The sequence below is a fragment of the Spinacia oleracea genome, chromosome 6 (genome assembly GCF_020520425.1).
Source record: "Spinacia oleracea cultivar Varoflay chromosome 6, BTI_SOV_V1, whole genome shotgun sequence".
In the NCBI taxonomy this organism is placed as follows: domain Eukaryota; kingdom Viridiplantae; phylum Streptophyta; class Magnoliopsida; order Caryophyllales; family Amaranthaceae; genus Spinacia; species Spinacia oleracea.
Window position 1 is genome coordinate 70,952,557 of NC_079492.1, and position 9,129 is coordinate 70,961,685.

The 9,129-nt window shown below is 34.5% G+C and overlaps 1 long non-coding RNA gene across 2 annotated transcripts; it reads left to right on the forward strand.

Annotated features, from left to right (window-relative positions):
* The first annotated feature begins 382 nt into the window (after positions 1 to 382).
* Positions 383 to 4,795, forward strand: LOC110792148 (uncharacterized). 2 transcript variants are annotated; one of them, XR_002534308.2, is made up of 5 exons: positions 383 to 650; positions 2,440 to 2,577; positions 4,199 to 4,265; positions 4,359 to 4,460; positions 4,569 to 4,795. It is a non-coding gene; the product is annotated as an uncharacterized lncRNA (long non-coding RNA). The 2 variants fall into 2 exon arrangements; XR_002534307.2 differs by having other exon boundaries at positions 384 to 650; positions 4,359 to 4,795.
* Positions 4,796 to 9,129: the final 4,334 nt, after the last annotated feature.

Here is a 9,129-nt window from a genome sequence, read left to right on the forward strand (position 1 = left end):
TTTCTTCTTAATTTTAATTTTAATTTTTTTTAAAATCAAATTAAATACTTTCCGTGTCGCCTGTGTTTAACAATGAGACTCTACAAGTTTTGGTGTCGACAATTAATAACAGGCGACACATATTTTCTTTTTTCTAAATGAAATGAAATACTTTTAGTGTCGCATGTGATATAAAATGGGACTTTAAAAGTGTTGGTGTCGCACAATAAAATAAGCGACATCTATCCCTCTTTAATTTTACTTCAATTTTTTTCTTAAAAATCATACGAAATAACTTTCACTACTAGAATTAGAACAACAAATTAATAACGACGAACTAAAATATCTATCGTAAAAGCTATTATTTTTCCCTTATTAACGAGAAGTATAGTGTAGGTCGTAATTTGGTCAGCCTAAAACTATAGAAGGATTCTTTTACCATCTCCTCCAAAAATAATACTCCTCCTTTTATAATATTGTAGTGATGATATACCCTATTCTTAAAAAATCCAATCCTCATACCGTTTCTCTTTCTCATTCTCATTCTCATCCTCATCCCCTCTATCAATTCAATTGGGAAAAAGCTTCTCCTCAGTATATATATCTGGTTAGGGATTGCAGATTTGACAATTATTGGACCTGAAGGTGAGGAATTTCTGCGAATTTGATCGGTATGTCTTTCTATCTTGATTTTTGTTTCCTTATGTTGATTATGTCTCTATTTTTCTTTCGAAAATTCTGATTTTATTAACAATCCTATAAGCTTTGGTTCCAATTCCAATTTCGTGTGAATTTCTTTTTAACGCTATATCTTTTTCCTCAATTGTGACTGCCAGTTTCTAAATTTAGGGTTTTTGTTTTGGCTTCTCTGATTTTTAGCTTTCTTATAGTTGATGAGAATTTCAATTCAATTAAGGTGAAATTTCAGACTACAGTATCATATATATGCTAATGCCTAATGGGGTTAGTTGAGTTAGTATTTTTAGAGTTATAGACGCCTATATTACATGAGATGCAGGATAGTAGGAGTAGTTATATTGTTGCTTTTGTTCATCTTTCTTGTCTCTTCTGATGATTAAGGGGAAATCGACCTTTTCCCATGCCTTTTTTTTAGTAGTATAAGCGGTTGAGCCCGTAAAATTATAGGTTTTTGTGGTCACAGGAGATGAGCCTCACTTGCTTAAATTTGAGAGCATGCTGATAAGCTGCTGAGGATGGTGGGGTTGGTATTATAGGTTGAGATAAGAACCGGGATTAGGCTTTTGATGGTAGCATAGAGTTCTGTAATTTGTACCCAATTATTTACAGCCTCTCAGGGAGTTAAGTTTTTCCCTTCCTTATCCTATAATGGACCATGTTTGTGAAAATCTTGAGTTCTGATCTTGTTGAATCGTTCAATAGAAAAGTTGCAGACTTGGTTTTCTAAACAAATGTATCAGATTGTTCACTTTGATTTTGAGATGGGGACTTGGTTTCCTAAACAAAGCACTGGTTGTCTTGCTCGGTTTGATACTTCAATCTAAACATTTTTAGTTTCAAGAATCCTGTTGTTTTCCTTGTGATGTTATCTATTTAATCTGACAGATTGATGCAAGAATTGGAAACAGTAAACTGGCTTCTTTCCTTTGAAAGTCAACCTTTAAAAAAACAAGAAATATTACCTACTCTTAATTGTTTACGCACATGATCCTAGAAAATTTGGGCAATGTAAGTAAATGATGTTAGCATTGTTGGGTTAGATAATAAAAGGGTATTTGATCAATGATTTATCAAAATATTTTCAGATTAATAATTATACGTTGAATATGATAGTATTCTTAAAAGTTTAGCTAACTGTTGGTTATAAGATTAAGATTTTCATCCTTGAAAGTCAAATAGGATGAAGCCATGGAAAGGGGAGTGATAATAACTTAAACAGGTTGTAAAGCATAATAAAAAAAAACTCAGATTCACTACCTTCAAGGCTACTGTTCTGATAGGTAAGTGTGGAGTGTGGACTCATTAACCTTTATTTTCAGCAAGGACTTTTGGCCACTGTATATGCTTAATTAGTCTTTATCTTTCTGGTCTTGGCCTCCGTTCTTGCTTCCATATTTATCAATGTGGTGTTAAAGGAATTACAAAGTCTATTATACTTATAAAAAGATACATGGTCATCCAAGAGTGACCAATTTACTATTAAATATGACAGTTGTCTGTATGCCAAACTGAGAAGTTAACCATCAGAGGGGCAGCAGTGAGTTAAAGAATCACTATGTACGTTTAATCATTTGCCTACTCAACTTTCCAGATTGGTCATTAACTCATTATTATTTCCTATGTGGCATCTTAATCATATATATATATCATGTGTGATTGTGTGGTCCAGAATTTCATTTTGATAGATCTCTCTCGGGACCTAGCTAAATATGCAATACTTGATATTAGTTTCTAACCTGTCTCAATTCAATTACACTTCAGGTGCAGCTTGAATTCAAATACTTTACAAGTTCCACTTTTGGAATTTGGTACTGCGGACTGGGCTTGGCTCTAGACTTCTGATGTTTTCAGTTGCTGCCTTGGGTGCCTTATTCTCGTGTTCCTTCTAGTTTGCTTCAGGTCAGAACTCAGACCTCTTGGCCTCTTACTATCTCCAAAGTAATTTGGTTTCCTGTTTTGTGATATGCTTTGATGTTATCTTGTCTGACATTTATGTTGTTCTTTTTCACTGTGCTGCTCCTTTTCTTTTATTCCCTTTATAATAATTTATCCCGAATTGTCATTTATTGTTTCAATGAAGAAATGATTTTGTAATATCTGCACTTAAAACACATCCACGCGATGATAGACAAAGAGATCAACTCAGACTTAAATCCTGGTAACATATTTGTTTGTGGGTTTAGTCAAGGAGGTGCCTGCTTACTTATCTCTTCCTTCCTCCGCACAATTGAAATTTGTACCCAAAATTTGACTGTAACTGTTTGGGGAACTTACTCAGTGCGATCAATTTTTGTAGGTTATTTGCCTTAGCTAGTGTACTCCTTTATCCGAAAACTTTAGGTGGTGGTGCATTTTTCACTTTTCAGTGGCTGGATTCCATTTAATCATTCCATAATTGAACAATTTCCAGCAGATGCTAAGAAAGTACACTGTATTTCTGCATTTCTGGTATTTGCAGTTCTATAAATTGGCTAGACACTTAGAGTTTATTTTAAGTTAATTTCTTCTTGACCTGCATTATAACGCCCATCCTCTCTTTTCCCACTCTTGCATCTTATTGTTGCTAGAAAAGCTTTGGGCTGATTCTTATGAGCTAAGTCATTGACGTATCAATAGCCTTTAGTGGATGAACTTGAATCAAAGATAAAAGAACTTAAGGATGTCTTTTGAATGTTGAAGTTCAGGTAATTAACTAGGAAATCACTTCATTGTTCTCCAACTGTATCTTCACAACAGGAATTACAGGATAAATATTGCAGGTCCCTAGTTCACTTTGTGAAAATGTTTACTGTGTGAATTGTTGCAAAAACTTGGGGGATAATATCAAGCCTGAGTCCAATTCGCCTCCAGAGTTTATATGAATATCATAGATGTAACTTCTTCTTATCCTTTTTTCTTTGTTAAGAGACACAATTGAGATGTTAGCTTGTTGATATGTGCTGTATTGGATATGTTGTTATTCAAAAACTGAAAGTATATGGTCTTTCATTTCAGCAACCTAATAGATTTTCGCAAAACATAACGTCTATTTTGCACATTTCAGTAGTCGCAGTCTTAACTAATTACTATGTTCTAATTGTCCATTATACATTATGTCATTTGGTTTATACAGGGTTCTCTTTAATTTTGGGGTCGTTTGGTTTTAAGAATTGAAAGTATTACAGGATAAATCGGTGATCACATGCATATTGAACAATGCCATAACTGAGCGTATCATAGTTGAGGAAACTGTATTAGTGGTGTAGATGGAGCTGTCCTTTAATTATGCATGTATTTACATAAATTCTTTTATTTCAAGTTTACAACACAAACCTGCCAGATTATGGTTTGATGAATTTTTTTTGATACGGGTAGATAAATAGTGATAATTTTCCTTTACACTCCATGTTGATTTTAGTGATCTGCTATATCTGTTCAGTTTCAAGAGTCTTCAAATGACTGATATATGCCACGCAAGTGATTAACCTTGTTTCAAGAGTCTACAACTAATAATACTTGGAACAATTGTTCTCATGTTTAGGAGTTATCGGACTTGGCAAGCCAACAACAAAGGATCTCGAAAGTCTCTAAGATGGAAAGAAATTATAGTAAGATTTAACTAGTTTGATTATTATTTTTATCGTAATTTATTCATATATATGTTATTCTTTAATTTAATGTGTATTATATTTGTATCTTAGTGTTCTCGCGAACCGGAAATGCTTGAATGTGGCTATTACGTCATGAAGTACATGTATCAAATAGTTTTACTTGGATTACAAAGTATTAGTAATGTGGAAGAGGTACGTGTACATGTATTTTTGTTATTATTTTATCGATGTCTCAATTGTTACTATATATGCGCTAGCTTTTATCTAAACTTTACTAATTAATACATTATTTTGTGGAAGTACAAATATTTTCTCCAAACCCGTACACTCAAGAGGAGATCGATGATGTTCGAGAAAAAATGGAGTAGATATTTTATTAGTAGTTGTTTGTAGTCATTTTCTAGTTTCCAGAGATAGAAATTAAACTATAACAAATTGTAGGTTATTTTTTGGAATACAATTATTTACAATTGTTGAACCAACTTTCTTGTTTGAATTAATACAAAAATATATTCGCAATTCTGCAATTCTCAGCTCTATTTATTATTTTTGTGAATTTATTACGTACGTAGAAATAATTTAAATTAGCGAGAACAAAATAAATAAAAAACTAAAAACATAATACACACTTTAGGTGTCGCCTCCTATAATTACATGCGACTCCTTATGGTTAATTAATATATATATTTTTTAAAATAATACTTTCGGTGTCGCCTTTTGGTATATTAGGCAACTCAAAATGGGTAAAAACGTCTAAAAAATAATACGGAAAATACTTTTCGTGTCGCTTGTAACATTAAGAGGCGACTCTAAAGGTAATTAGCTTAATAAAAATACTTGTGCAAAACATCTATTGTGTCGCCTCTTAGTATATTAGGCGACTAGATTATTAACAAATTTAATAAAAATGTCCGAAAAATATTTTTTCGTGTCGCCTATAAACTTTAGTGGCGACTCGTATAATTTAAAAAAATATTAAAATAATTCCGGAAATTATTTTCCGTGTCGCCTATAGAGATTAGAGGCGACATTAAAGGTACCTTTCGTGTCGCCTCTTATTATAATAGGCGACTCGGAATGATTAATTAATAAATTGATTTTTTTGAAAAATATATCTTCAGTGTCGCCCCCGCCCCTTCCATAGCAGGCGACATGTATAATAATATTCGTGTCGCCTCAAAGGGGCGACTCCAAAACACCAAAAAGTTTTAGAGTCCCTAGCTTCAGAGTCGCACCATAGGCGACACTAAAGGCAATTTAAAGGCGACACGAAAAGGTGTTTTTGTAGTAGTGTTAGTAACTGCAATTTATAGTAACTACTATGTTCAACTGCTACCTAAAATAGCAGCCTTCTAAGATAGATTTTCAAAGTAATAATATTGCATTATAATTAATCCTTGAAAAAGGATAAGAGTTGCACTCCAACTGATATCATTAAAGAGATAAAACCATGAATGAGATAGAAATTCGGAATAAACCAGAAATATCTGATAACCTGCGAATATGAAACACAAGCGCTAGAAATTTCTAGCGCCTCGCAAACATGCGCCGCTTATTTCCAGCACTCAAGCATCGGCGCTGTAATATTGTGGCCCTATAGTTTGATTCTCAGCCAATCACGACACTGGTAGAATTCAGAAACAGTTGTCAATGGCTCAACAGGAAATAAATCTGGAGCGTCCTTATACGGGTTAGAAAATTCTAGCGCACCATTCCCTCGCGCTAGAAAATTCTAACATTGCCATTCGATTTTCAATAAATCTCAATCTCTTCAAACGTCTATCTTATTTCGACCTGTTACACTATAAGTACATCCCTCTAAACTCCGGAAATTGGTACCAAATGTCAATAAAAATGAAGGAAATATGTCCTTCACCCAAGGTGCATTAAGTTTATTACCAAGGTTCAGATTAATTGCGAACAATTAATTCAGTGAGATCAAGTGATCGGAACAGCTAGCTGGAGAAATGCTTCCGATCAGTGAGTTCTAATGGATATTAAACTCACAGCTTACTCTTGACTGAACCTACAAGGTCACACCAATGACACGTAACAGATCACCGGATTAAATGAATCGGAAATTCATTTAATAGCTTTTCGAGAATTAGTTGGAAAACGTATTATACGATACGACCTTGCATCGGAATCTTATATTGTATCGCGAATATTCGTAAGCTAGGCGAAACGAATAAATCGTATCGTACGACGGTGATTCGTCGTATACGAAACGATAAATAATATATCGGAAAAATATTAATCGCGAATATGAAGAGCGGCCCACGAGCCGAGCGCACGAAGCACTCAAGGCCCATGGGCGCGCGCTAGGCAAGCAAGCAAGGCAACGACGCAGCAGCGCTGGCCCATGGCCGAGCAGCTGTGTGCGCGCGGGCCAAGGCCACGACACAGCAGCAGCAACGCGGCCCACGGCCCAGCTCACTGTGCGTGTCCGTGTGGTGTTGCGCGGGCTTGCTAGCCGGTCTTGCCTTATGGCTTGGTCGGTTAGTAAGGTTATGTAAATAACTTTCTAACCACTTTCCAACATAACACAATTCAGTTTACACACAACCCTAGAAGAAAACAGAGAACCCTAATTCTCTCTGTGCCTCCAAAGTGTGTTCATCCCAAAAGCACAAACTCTTGATCGATTGTCTAAGCTACGATAATCAAGACGGATCTGATCGTGTCGGTGAACCAAGTAGAGAAACGACAACTGGAGTTCTAAGTTCGTGTTCGTTGACAATTTGAGGAAAACACGCTTCAAACGTAAGTCTGCTTAATCTGTGCTTTATACATGCTTCCTGGCTTTGGGGATTGTTTCCGCACATGTTAATATGTTTAACTGTATTCCCCTACAGTGGTATCATGAGCCTTATGTATTCAAAGCATGTTTTAGCACGATTTAATTGTTTTTGCATCTGTCGAAAATTTTGAATTTTTTGTTGAATTTTCGGAATTTTTACTGGATGAATTGCGTAATAATCTGGTCCGAAATCAAAAATATTCGTTTTTTCGAGTTTTAAAACCCTAATATGATTGAAAAGGATTTTCTAAGATCAACTCATGAGAACGGAATTGCAAAAACAGGCCTCGAAGTGTCGGTTTTTGGGCTTTATTGTTAATTTTTCATTAAAAATTAAAGGTGTCGGACAGTAATTCAATTAAAAGGTCGGTGTATACTACTCGGAATTGCTTGAAATTTTGACACAATTTTACTTGGTATATTCTTGATCTACGGTATAAATGTCAGATTTTTCCGATAAGTATAAACCCTAATTTTGCCTTTCCCCAATTCGTAAAATTTGAAACCCTAATTGAATTTTAATTAATTTTGGTTTAATAATTCGGTTAGTTAGGAAAGGGATATAATTTCATGGGTCAGTGGCTAATTTTAAAAATTATTGGATTAAAATTTTGAATGGTTTCGTTAATTTTAATCGCACTTAAACCTAATTATTAAAAATCTGAAATTTAAATGTTAATGAACGATTTAAAGCTTCGGATTTTATTAATTAAAAGTTCAAATTTTAATGTTGATTCGTTCGTTCATAAAAATTTGAATAATGTTAGCCTTTGATTTAATAATTTTACGAAATTGGATTGTCGTTGAAGTTTATTAAATCATTAAAAATCGTTGTTTTTCGAAAATAAAAAACGTAACTTTTTGAAAAATAATATTAATGCAAGTTCGTGAAATTAAATTTATTTTTAATTAAGTTGGTCCGTAGGCACGAACCAAAGGCACTAACACGATGTGTGGTGGACGTATGTGTAACACCCTAATAATTCCTTGCTTTTATAAAATCATTTTCCAACTTAAAATAAAGGAATTACTAAATTATTACCGCCACCGTGATAACGGTTAAGGCTATTACCGGAATTACGCAGCGGAATTAAATGTCAACTAACTTTTAAAAAACATAATTAATGAAATATTGAGGCCTCCTACAATTTGGAACCATAATAGCCCAAAACCCAAAGTATAGATAATTCAAACATTTCAAACATAATTAAAGTAAAGTTAAATAGTTCAAAATACGAAAACATGCAACTCTCTCGATCATCCCAAGCCACTTGATTCCGATCTACCAACCTGCTATTTTATTCTACTCCCCCATCAATGCAAGTGCAAATGATAGATCATCATAGGGTCATTAAGGCAAAGGCCATGACCAAAACACACAAAGCACGTAGTCAGCAAAAGCTGAGTACTTACAAGCATAGAGTGAATGAAAATAAAACATGCATCACTCACTAAGTACTAATCAACATGCAAAAGCCATGTAATAATAAACAATCAATCATGAATACAAGACTCGACTCTTGACTCGACTCTTGACTCACAATTTAATTAGAATAAGCTTCGAACAGGCCAAAAGAATAATCCACAAAGGGAAAAGGTGATGGGAGCCAACCATACACCAAATATATAATAACAAAATCGGGCCATACCGAGTGTCGGGCCATACCGACGGAATTCCTGCGCATAATATAAATGAAACAACGTCTTGTATCATTAGTAGGAGTACAAGCTTTCCGGCAAGACTCCCCCCATTGTTCATACTCAAGGTATATACGTTCCAAGAGTTTTGAAGCTTGTTCTGGTTGCACTTTACGTTTATTAATATATTATTAAAGGCGAACTCAAGACTCACCAACATGCACACATACAATAAATAAACAACAACCAAAACAATCTTATTTTAAATGCTTTAGGACTTGTGATCAACGAGGCAAGACACCTGTGATATTACTACTATGTTCCTCCTCACCAAAGTGAGACTCCACATCATGCACATTAACATGAGGGTTGTGCCCTTGCACGACAAATCCTAATTCATTTCATACATAATATTCCCAACTG